The sequence below is a fragment of the Balaenoptera acutorostrata genome, chromosome 18 (assembly GCF_949987535.1).
Source record: "Balaenoptera acutorostrata chromosome 18, mBalAcu1.1, whole genome shotgun sequence".
NCBI lineage: Eukaryota > Metazoa > Chordata > Mammalia > Artiodactyla > Balaenopteridae > Balaenoptera > Balaenoptera acutorostrata.
In genome coordinates, this window is record NC_080081.1 from 76,076,777 (window position 1) to 76,091,326 (window position 14,550).

At 38.0% G+C, this 14,550-nt stretch overlaps 1 protein-coding gene across 3 annotated transcripts in view; it reads left to right on the plus strand.

Annotated features, from left to right (window-relative positions):
- LNX2 (ligand of numb-protein X 2) overlaps positions 1–14,550 on the plus strand; it is an 87,352-nt gene that overhangs the window by 2,993 nt on the left and 69,809 nt on the right. The window lies entirely within an intron of this gene.

The following is a 14,550-nucleotide window of genomic DNA, read 5'->3' on the forward strand; positions in this document are numbered from 1 at the left end:
TATGTATATCTGTGTATATCTTAATGTAAACTTATAGTTGTAGAAGACTTAGCGAGGCCTAAAATGACCCTGTTAAGGGGCCTGGGAGATTTACAAAATAAATCCCCTTTAGCTTTCCTGTCATGTCTCTTTTCCTCAGAAAGTACAAAAGAGTAGAAAAATCTGTGATTATGTAAGTTTTTTGGTTGGTTGGATAGAAGAAATGGCTATTTTGTGTATTAACTGATGAGAAGTTGTTAAGAGTTTTTTAAGAAGCAAATGTTCATGATATACATTCCAGTGATAATTGCATCTAGTTAGTATGTTTTTAAAGAGGCAGGTATTGTAGGCTCTGTCCTTCACAATGTGTGCTTCATAAGAGCAGGGATCCTGATGTGCTCACCAAAGGAGAGTCCCCAAGTACTAGAACCATAAATATTAATGTATGCATGAATAAATGAATTGGATCCATTGGCTTTGATCTGTCTTGGCCCACAGACTTATTGAAATCTTTGGAGCAATCACTGGTCAGAGGGAAAACAGAAAAGGGATTTGAGCCAGCAAAGAAGCTTAAAGTACTTCATGTTCTTGTAGGAAGATACCGGAACTATAACAGAATTTATGGCTATTAGGATTCAGTGATTTTAGTGCCAGCTGCTATAGTTATTTGCATGATTCCCTCCTTTTTCCCCCTTTACTGTGAAAGTTGTGGGGTGTAGTAGGGAGGAACAGACTTACGTAGGGATATTGCTTTGTTCAGAGTTAAACTGATGACAGCTGTGTCATAACTTTGTCCTCTTATTAGCAAAACTCCAGAGCAGATAAGAGATTGATAAGAAAAGCTGAAAAGATAGGAATAGAAGAAGTGGTGTGGGCAGAGAGGGTCGAGCATAGTTTATACCTTTATCTTCCCAGCCTCGAGATTTAATACTACTACTTCTGATAATCAGGATCCCTCGGTGGAGAAATTATGTAGGGGAAATTTTTTTTTTCTCAAAATTGGACTGGGAAGGAGAAATGAGAAATAGAAACAAGTGTAGAAAATAAGCAATAGGCAAATAAAACTTTATGTACTATATATATACAAGTATACTATAAGAATTACATACATTGTGTGTTTCTGTGCTTATTTACATAGATGAGTATATTATAAACTATCACTTAAAAAGCATACCACTTTTATGTAAACAAATGATGTTTTAATTTTTTCCTCTATTGAAAGAGTAATCTTAGAGTTCTTTTAAATAACAAATTGCCCTAAAGTGTATAATGGGGGCCATTGTAAAAAATGTTCATAACCAAGTTATGAGGATATATATGTTATGTAAAACAAGGTGTACTTGGCTTTAGTAAAGCTTCCAAAGGCTCTGTTGGTTATTACTTTGTTTTATAGGTAAAAATAAAGTGAGTCTGGTGTGTATTTGTACCCCTTCCCGCACTCACCCCACAAAGTTGGGATTTTGGCTACCAATATTAAAAATTAATCCTTCATCAGAGTTCTTAATCCTGTTCAGTTAAACTACATAGTTATTGAACCAGTAAATTGGAGTCCTTCGCTTATATCTTACTTTTTTCATTGTTTTATTGTGACCATTTCCACTTTTCTTCCACATGATTTTAATGTTTGCAGTTTGACTTTCAATTTAATTGTATTCAGCAAGCAGCATACGTGATGTGATCAACACTGGGCTGTATGGGACACAAAAGATTCTCTGCCCTTGGAGAACTTAAAATCTTAAAAGACATTCAGTCATGGAGTTAATCATTCCGAGGCAAGAGGTGGATGGGCCCCAGGTTAGACATTTACGACTAGTCTCCTGTTTACGCTTTGAGACAAAGATAATAACAGGAACAGGGTAAGCGACTGGACTTTGTCTCCTGTGGACCCTTCGAGATAACGGTAATGGCAGGAGCAAAGAGGGACTAAGCCCTGCTTAGGGAAGGAGGCCACATATTTCTCATTCTTGGGGTCAAGGCGACCTCCCAGACTACACATGCACAGAAGGGGTCCTCAGGGGAGGGGACAGTAGCCCATAATCTGTCCTGCCAACCTCCTGGAGACCCTCACTCTGGAATCCATCTTGGCTAAAAGATACACGTGCACACGGGGGAGGGCCCTGAGTCAGACCAAGTATGGGATGGAAGCAAGATGATTGGCCAGAGGAAAACAGAGACCTGGAAAACTGCCCCTATATAAGCAGTTTAAGCCACCCCAAAAGCATGTGACTCTCTGAGCCTGCCCATGTGTCTGCTTGTCTAATAAACACTTACCTGTTTCACTATTTTCTGTCTCTTTGCTAAAATTCTTTTTACAAAGGAGACAAGAGCCAGGGCCCTGCTTCTAGCCACTAGTGCCTGGTGGTTGAATGGTTAGGATTTGGCGCTTTCACTACCCAGGTCGGGGTTTGATTCCCGCTCAGGGAACGGAGATCCTGCTTCAAGCTGCCGTCCACTGTGGCCACCCCACATCAATTCAAAGCAGGTTGACGAATACCTCTGACTTCTAATACCTTGGCTCCTCAACTCCATGACCTTCACTTCCACTGTATTTTGACATTCTGCCCTGTTTTCCACATTCGAGACCTTAAATTTATATACCCTGTTCTCTGACTGCAGCCTCCTAGCCTATCCTTCCAGCTCCCTCACAACCACAATTGCTCTTTCGGTGCCCTTCCTCTGGGCAGAGATGGTTTGCCAATCCCTTTATTCCACCCCACCTCCCATTCTCTGTTGTATTAACATCTGTGGAATCTATATGCTTTCACTGGCACCTTTGCTTCTCTTGAAGTTGCTTTTGTTCATTGCCTGCCAGATGACGACTCTGCTGGATTAACTGCTTCTCCCTGAGTTGCTTTGGCAACCCTGTTAGAAGGCCAGGCCCTCAGTGCAGGGCATCACCTCTCAAACAACCCCTCCTCCCCTGCACTCCCCTCAGTCAATTATGTTTATTTGGCATCTACTGAGTGCTCTGACACTGAGCTAAGAATTCAGCAGGCAGAGGTATCCTCATAGAGCTTACATTCTAGAGGAGATAGACATTCATCAAATAATAGCACACATTATAGTTATAAAGTACGGTAAGTGCTTTGAAGAAATAGTATAGGGCTGTGCTGTAGTCACCTGCACTTGTGGCTCTTGAAATGTGCGTGGTCTGAATTGAGATGCGCTGATTTTGAAGACTTAGTATCAAAAAGGGTAAAATAGCTCAATAGTTTTTGTATATGGATTACATGTTGAAATGGTGATATCCTGGATATGTTGGATTAAATAAAATATTAAAAATAGTTCATTCACTTGGCTACTAGAACATTTAAAATGGTGCGTGTGGTTGACATTCTCTTTCTGTTGGGTAGCAGTGGCACGGGATGTTGTCTGGGGTATAACAAAGGGAACTAACCTAGTCTCTGGGGAGCTGGGTGTCACTGAACCCGCCCTGAGGAAGTTGTCTTTGAAACAGGTATCTGGTTGAGTAGATGTTATACAGGTAAACCTTCTCAGGCGAAGCAGTCAGAGGTGGGGATGGCACTTTGCAGGAGGGTGAAGAGGTGGGTGGGAGAGAGCTGGGGAAGAGTGGTGTGAGATGGGGCCTGGGAGGTAGGCAGGGCCGGTCATGTGGGCCTTGTTGGCCCTAATCAGGATTTGTTCTTGTCTCGCTTATGGATTATTCTAGACCATCGTCATTCACAAACTCTTTATCAATCCCCCACTTCTACAGCCTGCAGATAATCTGGTCAGTTCATGAGGATCTGATTTGATTTAGCAGATTTCTGTCCCTCCCCTTCCCAGCTTGTCTGCGTAAGTCTCAGGTCTGTTAAAGGCTCATTTTTCCACATGTGCCCTTGATCCCATCCTTCAGAGTCTCTTTTAGGAGAGCTTCATCAGTTAACTGCCTTCTGTATTTAATCTGTCTCCCTGCTGGCTTTTTCACCTGTAAATATGCTCCAGTCCCAAACTCGTAAAACAAAGCTCCGTTGACCCTGCAGCCCCTCTAGTTACTGTTCTTAAAGCATGACAAAATATTTTAAAGTTGAATATTTTATTGAAAGCAGTATATTCAAAATGTATTAATAAGTAGTCAATACAAAATTATTAACAAGACATTTGACTTTTTTCATATTACGTGTTTGAAATCTGGTTATACAGTCGACTGACCCTTGAACAACGTGGGGATTAAGGGCACTGACCCTCCCAGGCAGTTGAAAGTCCACAGAAACTTACAGTCGGCCCTGCCTGTCCACAATTCCTCTCTATCTGGTCATTCAACCAAATGCAGACCATGTAGTACCGTAGTACTTACTATTGAAAACAATCTGTGTATAAGCGGACCCACGCAGTTCAAACATGTGTTGTTTAAGGCTCAACTGTATTTTACACGTGTAGCCTATCTCAGTGCAGATGCTACATTTTCAGTGGGTAAAGTAAAAGGAATCTTATCAAAATAATAATAATAATTTAACAAAAATATTTTATACTGCTTCAGTTTTTATTGTGGTAAAAAACATATCACATAAAATTTACCATCTTAACCACTTCTAAGTGCATAGTTAAGTAGTATTAAGTATATTCACATTGTTGTATAACAGATCTCCAGAACTTTTTCATCTTGCAAAACTAAAACTCTGTACCCGTAACAACAGCTCCCCATTTCCCCCTCCCCTTTGCCTCTGGTAACCATCATTCTATTTTCTGTTTATGTGGATTTGGTTACTTTAGATACCTCATATAATTAGAACCATATAGTACTTGTCTTTTTGTGGCTGGCTTATTTCACTTAGTATAGTATAATGCTTCTACCTCTTGGCTATTGTGAATAGTGCTGCAGTGAATGTGAGTGTGCAGATATCTCTTTGAAGGTCTGCTTTCACTTCTTCTGGATCCGAGGTCTTTCAATCCCAGAAGTGGGATTGCTGGATCATGTGGTAGTTCTACTCTTAATTTCTTTAGAAAACCCCTATACTGTTTTCCATAGCTGCTGCACCATTTTACAATGCTCAAGGGTTCCAGTTTCTCTGCCTCCTCACCAACCTTGTTATTCCCTCTTTTTTGATAGTAGCCATCTTACCAGGTATGTAGTGATATCTTATTGTGGTTTTGATTTGCGTTTCTCTGGTGATTAGTGATGTTGAGCATCTTCTCATTATGCTTGTTGACCACTTGTATATCATCTTTGGGTTCTATTCAAGTCTTTGGCCCATTTTTAAACTGGGTTATTTGATTTTTGTTGTTGTTATACGCATTCTTTATATATTCTGGATATTATCCCTTTATCAGATATATTATTTGCAAATATTTTCTCCCATTCCTTAGGTTGCCTTTTCATTTCATTGTGTCCTTTGATGTGCAGAAGTTTTTAAGTTTGATATAGTGCCATTTGTCTATTTTTGCTTTTGTTGCCTGTGCTTTTGGTCTCCTATTCAAGAAAACTCTGCCAAATCCACTGTCATGAAACTTTCTCCCTATGTTTTGTTCTAGGAGTTTTATAGTTTCTTAAATGCATTTGAGTCAAATTTTAGATATGGTGTAAGTAAGGGTCCAAACAAAATATCTTGAACATATTTCTGAGACCTTATGTAAATAAGAGGGAAAGTTCTGAAATACATGGAATAGTTTTAATTGGGGGGGGGTGGATGACATTGCTTAAGGACACAGTTCTCAAATGGTGCTTCTTACAGGTGATCCCTGAACAACAGGGGTTTGAACTCTGTGGGCCCACTTACGTGTGGATTTTCCTTTTCGATAAATAGTGCTGCAGTACTACTCGGCCTGCGGCTAGGGAACCATAGATACCCAGGGCCCACCTCAGAGTTTAACGGATTTTCAACTGCAGCGGTGGGGAGAGCATTGGCACCCCAGCCCGCTCATTATTCAGGGGTCAACTGTAGCATATTCTAGTGTGAATTTCTCTTCCCTTTTTGTTTCTTATAGTTGTGAGACACCAATATGGAGACAATCAGTAATCTAGGGCTAGCTGAAGCTAAAAAATAAGATGACTGGGGAGAAGCCAGGTATCAGACTGCATATGATTGCATCCTGTGTCTTTCCTACTAAATACGTAATGTGTGTGGTCAGTAGTCTGCCTTTTAAGACCATTCTGTCAGGGCCATTTAGTAAGATTTCAGAAATATCCATAGCAATTAGATCTCATATGAAATATTTATCAATCTCATTCATTTCTCTAATTTTAGGCTCTGTGCTTTCATTATAGATGAGATACATTAATTGATACTTCAATAGACTAATTTCAGAGTTTGTTAAAAATAGATATAATTTTTCTGGGTCTCTGACTTGTTCTTTTTCCAGGTGTATGGAGCATATTTGTCAGCATATTTGAACGATTTGTCCACCTTTGAAGGTATATTAATAAAGCATTCAGGATTTTTTCTGAGTGTGGATGGTGAGCACTAAAATTTTTTTTAATGAATCCGTTTTGTAGGATACAGAAGGATGATACAATCTCAGCTGTCAACTAACTTTTGAAAGTTTTCAATTAACTTTTTTGTTTTTGTTTTTTGGCTGCGTTGGCTCTTTGTTGCTGTGCGCGGGCTTTCTCTAGTTGTGGTGAGAGGGGGCAGCTCTTCGTTGTGGTGCGCGGGCTTCTCATTGCAGTGGCTTCTGTTGTTGTGGAGCACGGGCTCTAGGCGCGCGGGCTTCAGTAGTTGTGGCACATGAGCTCAGTAGTTGTGGCGCACGGGCTTAGTTGCTCCACGGCATGTGGGATCTTCCCAGACTAGGGCTCGAACCCATGTCCCCTGCATTGGCAGGCAGATTCTTAACCACTGTGCCACCAGGGAAGTCCCTTAACTTTTTTTCTTATAAAAGGTTTACATGTTATAAAGTTGCTCAGTGTGATTTTAGTCTTTCTAACTGTGACAATGTGACTTAATTTTCTTTATTTATAGTTTGGATTCACAGGCAGTAAATCAAACCTGGTCCTGGAGGAAATCAAAGTAGACCATTAAGTAGCTCTTAAAATGCTTAGGCATAGTACAGCATTCTTTACATGTCCATAAAGAATTACTCTGTTGGTTACTTGAACCTTTTGAAAACAAAATTGCTCTGTTAATAAAAAACAAAGAAATTGCTCTCAAAGTATACTAGGATTTATGGAAAGATATCTATCTGGGAGATAAAGCTTAATATTCTTAGTAATATTTCTAATTCAGTTTTAAAGTAGTGACATCTTCATCTTAAAGAATATCTTTCTATTTTTTTAATAGAAAATTGAAAAAATCAGAAATTGAGATAAATCAGATTACAGTTTCATTACAGTTACTATATTTTGATGCAAATATGATATTTAAATGGTAAAGCATAAGCATAGAGAGTTTTGTGGCAAGGCAAAAGTTAATAATTATTATTATAAATTGTAGATAAAGAGGAGTCTCAAGAGAAAAGAAATTTCCACAGTTTTGCTATTGTGCCGGTCCGAGATAGCTAAGTAATAATTATGTGTCTTTTCTCCCGCTGGATATTTATTGAATGTCTGTTAGACGCCAGGCACTGTTCTAGATGGTGAGACTCTTCAGTGAACAAGACAAGTGGGATCCCTGTTCTTATGGAGTTTACATGCTGGTGGGGGCAGGCGAGCAGATAATTGAGAAGGATAATGGCAAACGGTAGGAAGAAAATAAGACAGTGTGGTCAGATCTCAGCGATATGTTTACCGATGACTAAAATCTACAGCTGGTCCTCAGATTCAGCTATTAGCTTGTCTTCTTCACCAGGAAAACTTTTAGCTAACACTGCCAGAAAGACACAAATAGTGCCATCTCTGTTTCTTGCCCTTTCGTACCCTCTCCTGGAGATTTCTCACTCAATGAAATGACTAAATAGCAAAAGTAGGAAGGAAGGAAGAGAAGCAAGGCATCCAGAAAATCATTTCTCAGATAATTTGGCTTTGCATGAAGCTGAGACTTTGTACCTGTTAGTATCTCAACAGTACTTACTATTCATATGTTCTGAATTAAGAAAAACAAAGACCTACCAGTTATTAGAAGAAGGACCAAGGGAAAACGATTTTATCAATCCTTGCAGTTTTATTTTAAATTTTCTCACGTCTTTTCAAAAAACTTTCATCTATCTCACCTTATGAAGAACTCTTGATTTGTAACTCAGCTGATTAGACAGTCTTTACAATTGATGTGTAAGACTTTTGTACCCTGCTTTCTTTGGTATGTAAGAATTTGGAGTGTGACCCATGACTCATCAGTTGACGTTGTAGTGCATTTTTAAAAACAGAATGCAATAGCAGATTTCCCTTGAGCAACGGTAATGAAAGTATATACAAGAAAACACAAATTTGTCTGTATCTGCTGGTGTTATTACAGCTGTATGTTAAATTGATTCTTAGAAAAGTGTTCCAACCCTGGACATTTCAAAGAGTATGAATAGAATAGGTATAAACTATGTTATATGTCCTGAAAAAAGATTCTTATTATGCAGCAGTAACTGCATTTCTCCATTTTTTAGGGTATGAAGTCACTTTGTAGATAAATATGATCTTAATATTTAGGCTTGTGTTTTACCTAATTATTTTTGGAACAGATGAAGCAGTGAAGAAAAAGCATTGTCTTGGGCATACTACTTTATTTCTAGTGCTCCACAAAATTGTTTTTATTTTTGATGTGGACATCTTGTTTGTTCACTTAGCTTTTTAATTTCATGTATGTGAGAACCAAGCTTGGCTGCTAGAATTTCTACCTCCTATTTTATTTCCTTTTGTATGTGCTTCCACTGTGGTATACCCCCATACACATAAAAGTCAGTCTGTACAAATAGATACTTATTGAAAGTGAGACTTGCACTCCCTTTTTCTAGCCACCCAGCTCCTCCAGAGTTGACTACCATTAGGAGTTTTTTGTATATCCTTCTAGGCATGCTTTGTGCATATAAACTCATGTATGTATCTGTATAGACAGATATTTTTAAACCATACTGTTCTGTACCTTGATTTAAATTAGCTCAAAATTTGTGTTAAGTTGCTAGTCTTTTTGAAAATTAACTTAGTCGTCTTTTGTTTGCTGGTTTATATTACCTTAAAAAAATTGTTTCTCTTGAAGAACATGTAAATATTACCACACAGAGGTTTTCTCTGCTGAATATGATTATAGAAAAAAAAAGATTATTTGAACTTTTTTTTAAACTATAAATCATGACTCTGTTGCTTATTCCTTTTTAAAGGGAATGCTGAACATAATAAAAATTTAGTCATCTTTATGATGACTTAAGAGAAAACAGCATTTTCTCATTTCCTTTGATCTGGCAAATATAGTACAACCATGGAAGAATAGCTGTTTGTTACATTTTACATTTTGCTAAAAAACTTGGTTATTAGGGAATATTATAGTAAAAATTATGCTGAATTAAAAATTACTTGTTTAACAAATCTGCTTGCTGATTTGAAATGTCTTGGTGCATTTTACAGTGTTCATCAATTCTATAGGTTGTATCTTTACAGTATTAATGTGTGTAGTGGGCACTCTTAGAGTATCTTTCATTTTGAAGAGTGTTGAGTGCATCAGTTTTATTCTAAAAAGGGGAGGGGGAAAGGTAGTCTTTTCCTTGAATTCAGTTAGAATACAATGTTAGATGGGGAGGGGAAGAAAGTAAATTGTTTTTAGTAATTTAAGACTATCACTCTAGAAGGCTTTAATATTTTCACTGTACACTGCCTTCCTTTTGGTTGTGAAATGTAAATGTGCAGAATTGTAGAACTGCGAATATGAATCATTGTAATAACTGCCATTTGAGTGACAACTCTGGCTGTCACTCTACTAGGAGCTTGAAGCATCCTACAGCGAGACGCCCACCTAGTGTGCATCACCCAGTATGTATAACCCTTGCTTCAGGGCTGCTTTTCTTACTGAGTGGTTCTACAGTTAGGCTTCCATGACTCTTATGTCACTATGTAATGGTTATTGGTTATCTGCTAATTAGATGGTCAGTTCTTTGAGGGAAGGACTGTCTTACTCTGTCAGATATACTTTTAATCCTCATGTAGATATGGATACCTGTATCTCTGCTGTCCATTGTAATAGCCACTAGCCTTATGTGGTTTTTGAGCATTTGAAGTGTGGCTAGTCTTAACTGAGATGTGCTGTAAGTATAAAATGCACACTGGATTTCAAAGACTTAGTATGGAAAAAGACTGTAATACACCTCATTAATTTTAAAAATATTAATTACGTGGTGATATAATATTGGATCTATTGGATTAAATAATATATATTATTAAAATGAATATCACCTGTTTCCTTTTTCTTAAGGTGGTTCCTAGAAATTTTAAGTTATATATGCTGCACATTGTATTTCCATTGGACAGTGCTGATCTAGACCCTTGATCCCTTTTTTTTTCTTTGTCAACCAAGCCCCTCCTGTCTCAACCTAGGCAGTCAGTGTGACATTGGGCTTGAGAGCTCAAGACTTGGAGTTAGAGACTTAGCCTAAATTCTTTCTCTCCTTCCCATATAGTGGGTAATTTATCAGTGGTTTAGAATTAATGATTCATTTAAAAATGTTATTTATCGTCCTCTGTGTGCTAAGCAGTGTGCTTAGTGCACAGGCTGTAATGCTGAGCAGAGCACAGGCCCAGGACTCACAGAGTTTCCAATCCAGTGGGGAAGACATATTAAATAATCATGCAAATAAATAATTACTATGATAAGTACTAAGAGGGAAATGTATAGGGTGTTATAAGACCATAAAGCAGGAGACCTATCAGAGTCTTGGGTGCCAGACAGATTTTTTTTTTTTTTTAAGAAATCACAGTTTGAAAGACAAGAAAGAGTTATTTAGGAGAGGAGAGTGGAAAAGAGTATTCCAGGCAGGTGGAATATTTGCAAAAGTCTTGAGTCAAAATAGCGCATTATACTTTAAAGGAGCCAATAGAAAATCTATGGATTGGAGAAGTGAAATCAATGAGGATTGTGGTAAAAAATACAAGTTGGAGAGTTAAGTCAGAACAAAATTATGCAGAGTGAAATTGGTAGGACTTTGTAATGGACAGATGTGGGAGGTGAGGGAGGGGGCAGTGTCACAGATGACCTCTGAGTGTCTGGCTTCCATGCCTACATGGCCAGTGCTAGTGAGCCCGTTCACTAGAGGGGGACTGAGTTTTGGTAGAAATGATCTTGGGTTTGATTTTGAACATGTCATGGTATCTCTGAAACACCCAGGTGTATATTTTGTTTTATCAAACTGTGAAGGAAGACACCTTCCCCCACATGGTTTTCTTTTGTGACTCTTTTACGTTATCTTACTTGTAAGTATAATATAATTTAAGTCTTGTAAGTATAATATAATTTAGGAATCTCTTTGGTTCTTATCTTCCTGATAATCATTCTGATCCTGTTTCTCTAGCAAAATATTTAGATTGGCAAGTTTAATAAGGTCAAGATCAATTATATTCTTTTCTGTTGCTCTTGAGCTATACTTAACAATCCACATTGAATGTTTGTTACAAAATACAAGTCAGAATATGAAACCGAGAAGTATTGATGTTTACTGGTCCTTATCCCTTTTCTCACTCTATACTCTTGTCCCTAGATGACCTCATACCTACTTTTCATAGCCTCAGTGCCTCCTTGTACTAAAAGCTCCCGAACGTATCTCCCTTGTGCAGACCTGTCCTCTCGTGACCAGGCCTGGATACCCGTATCTGGATGGACGTCTCTTACAGGCACACCACATTCAGTATGTCATGATCTCTCCTCCACCAGAACCTAGCGAGTGGCACTGCTGCTGTCTGTTTTAAAAGCCTGGGAGTTACCTGGATGTTTTTTTCTCTCACCCTCACTCCCCCACAATATCTTAACTCATCCGTCTAACCTTCTAAATCTCTCCAATCTCTCCCTCCACACTCCCACCATCCTAGTTCAAGTTATCTTTTTTCCCTTGGACTACTCTACTGGCTTTTTAACTGCACTCCCCTGTTCTTTCAAGCTTCTCTTTAATTCTTAACTCAGTATATCCAGAATAAGTTTTTGAAATACAGATCTCATCTTGTCAGTCTCCTTCATAAAACCCTTCAGTTGCTGCTTTTTGTTTTTAGAATAAAGACCCAAGTCCTTAACATTGTCCATGGTGCTTTGTGAATTAATCGCATCCCTGCAGACTTCCCAGCTTTCATCAAGCCCTCTGATGAGCTTTCGTTCTGTTTCCTGTTTCTGTGTCACTGGCTACTTAGTGTCTTTGTACTAGACAAGCTCTGTGAGGGCTCCACAGTGACCCAGCCCCCTAGCACAGTGCCTGGCACGCAGCATGATTGACAAATATTCGTTGAATGAATTGTGAATTTTCTGGTGCTTAATGTATGTACCTGTTATGTGCCGTGTTTAGTAAACTGAAAGGGGTCAACAAGATGAATCGGGGTTTTTTTTAAATACATTATGTTTTACTACTAGGTTTTCTTCCTTTAGATGGTTTCCATGGAAACAGCAACCAAAAGATTGCCTGGGTTGCTGTAATAGTCTCTGGGTGATATTTGCTGCCATTGTTAACTGAGACCCAGAAATTTAAATTTTTAGATCTATGTTTCTCAAGTTCGAGATCCCAAGTGTAAAAATTTAATTTGAGGGAAAGTTGTTAACTATTCACTTTTTTCTGTTTTTCTTTTGAAGCCCATTCTTTCCATTAAAATAGTTTGCTGGGGAGCAAAATAGTTGCTAAAACATGATAAGGGCTGTTCTATTTCTACTAGACACCTTGTTGTTTACTTTCATTTGTGTTGTCTGTCATTTATTTTCTTTCCTAATGAATGCTTTGTAAATATTGCTGACTGACCTTTACATTGTTAAAACATAATTATATTGTCTGTAACAAAAGTGAACTTCTCTTACTAGGAATCCTAAGTTCAGATTGCACTGAGGATGCTAGTAGGGATAGAGGCAGTTGTATCCCAAATTATATAACCCAGAGCCATTGGCAAAAAACACACAAACAAAAAGGTGGGAATACAGATCTTGACACATTAATATACAAGGCAGTAGTAGATGGCCTTGGATGGCAGTGTTGTTGCAATGAAGAAGCATGAAGTCTCCTTTTGTACTTTGAAGGCTTAGGAAGAAAGCTTTAAACATAGTTAAAACATTTGTACAGTAGTCTCTCAGTGTCTGCAGAGGATTGGTTCCAGGACCCCTGAGGATACCAAAATCTAGGGATGCTCAAGTCCCTTATATAAAGTGGCATAGTATTTGCATATAACCTATGCAGATCTTTCCATGTACTTCAAGTCATCTCGAGATTACTTATAATACCTAATACAAGGTAAATGCTGTATAAACAGTTGTAAATACAATGTAAATGCTATGTAAATAGTCTGTTTGCAGCAAATTCAAATTTTGCTTTTTGGAACTTTCTGGAATTTTTTTTCCTGGATATTTTCACCCAGTGTTGGTTGGTTTCAGTCCAAATCTGCAGGTGCGGAACCTGCCTATACAGAGGGCTGACTGGATACTCTTTTATATAAGAAGTTGCATTCAGAGCTTTGTAAAAATTTTGTGCCCCATGGCAAATATAAGTGAACGTTTTCCAAGAAGTTTTTAGAGAGATTGATGGACAGCTCAAAAATTGAGATGCTGTATGGTTTTATGTTTATTCAAATTGATTTTGATATCTGAATGCAGAAGCACAAAGTTATTTGAATTTTGTGGATGTAAAAAAGAATGCTATTCTTTTTTTTTTTTTTTGGCCGTGCCACTCGGCTTCTGGGATCTTAGTTCCCCGACCAGGGATCGAAACTGTGCCCTTGGCAGTGAGAGCACAGAGTCCTGACCACTGGACCGCTGGGGAATTCCTGGAATGTCAATTTTTAAGGCTTCATTTTATCACAGTAAAAATTAAAATGAAAATACAAAATTGTGGGAAATAACTATGAGATTAAGAAATTAGGTCCGTCTAAGCATTTTGGCCTTTCTATAAATAGCAATATGTGTTTTCTTCTGGAAATTAGCCTCCCTGATGCTAACAACAGAAGATAAATTATTTTCCTATGGGTCTATCATCCATTTATTTGTATGAACATATGTATTTGTGTGTATACATGTATGTTTGTGTGTATACCTGAATATGTATATATATACGTACATGTGCATATTTTGGTGTGTGCAATCTTTACACATTTACTTTAGGCACTTAAGTACGGTATGTACTTTAAAAATTATAGCTCTGGAGTCAGAGTGCCTGATTTGAATCATGGTTCCATCAATTACTAGCTTTGGGCTCTTGGGCAATTTACTTAGTGTTTCTTATTTCCAGTTTCCTCATCTGAAAAATGGGGATACTGATGATATCAAACTCAGGATTATCATGAGGATTAAATCTGTTAATTTCCCAGTTTAGTTAATACCATGCCTGATATATAGTAAGCAGTCAATAAATATTAGCTATTATAATTATCTCCTGAAACCCATTCCTTTTAGATGTCAAAATTGTCCTCATTTAGACTATTTGTCTTTTTATGACATCAATCATATCCCCTTTTGTCTAATAACAAACATCCCAATATTCTGTGCCATCACATATTCTGTTCCTTTCACTTGTTCTCATTTTAGTCTCCTGCCTCTCAGTCTTTTT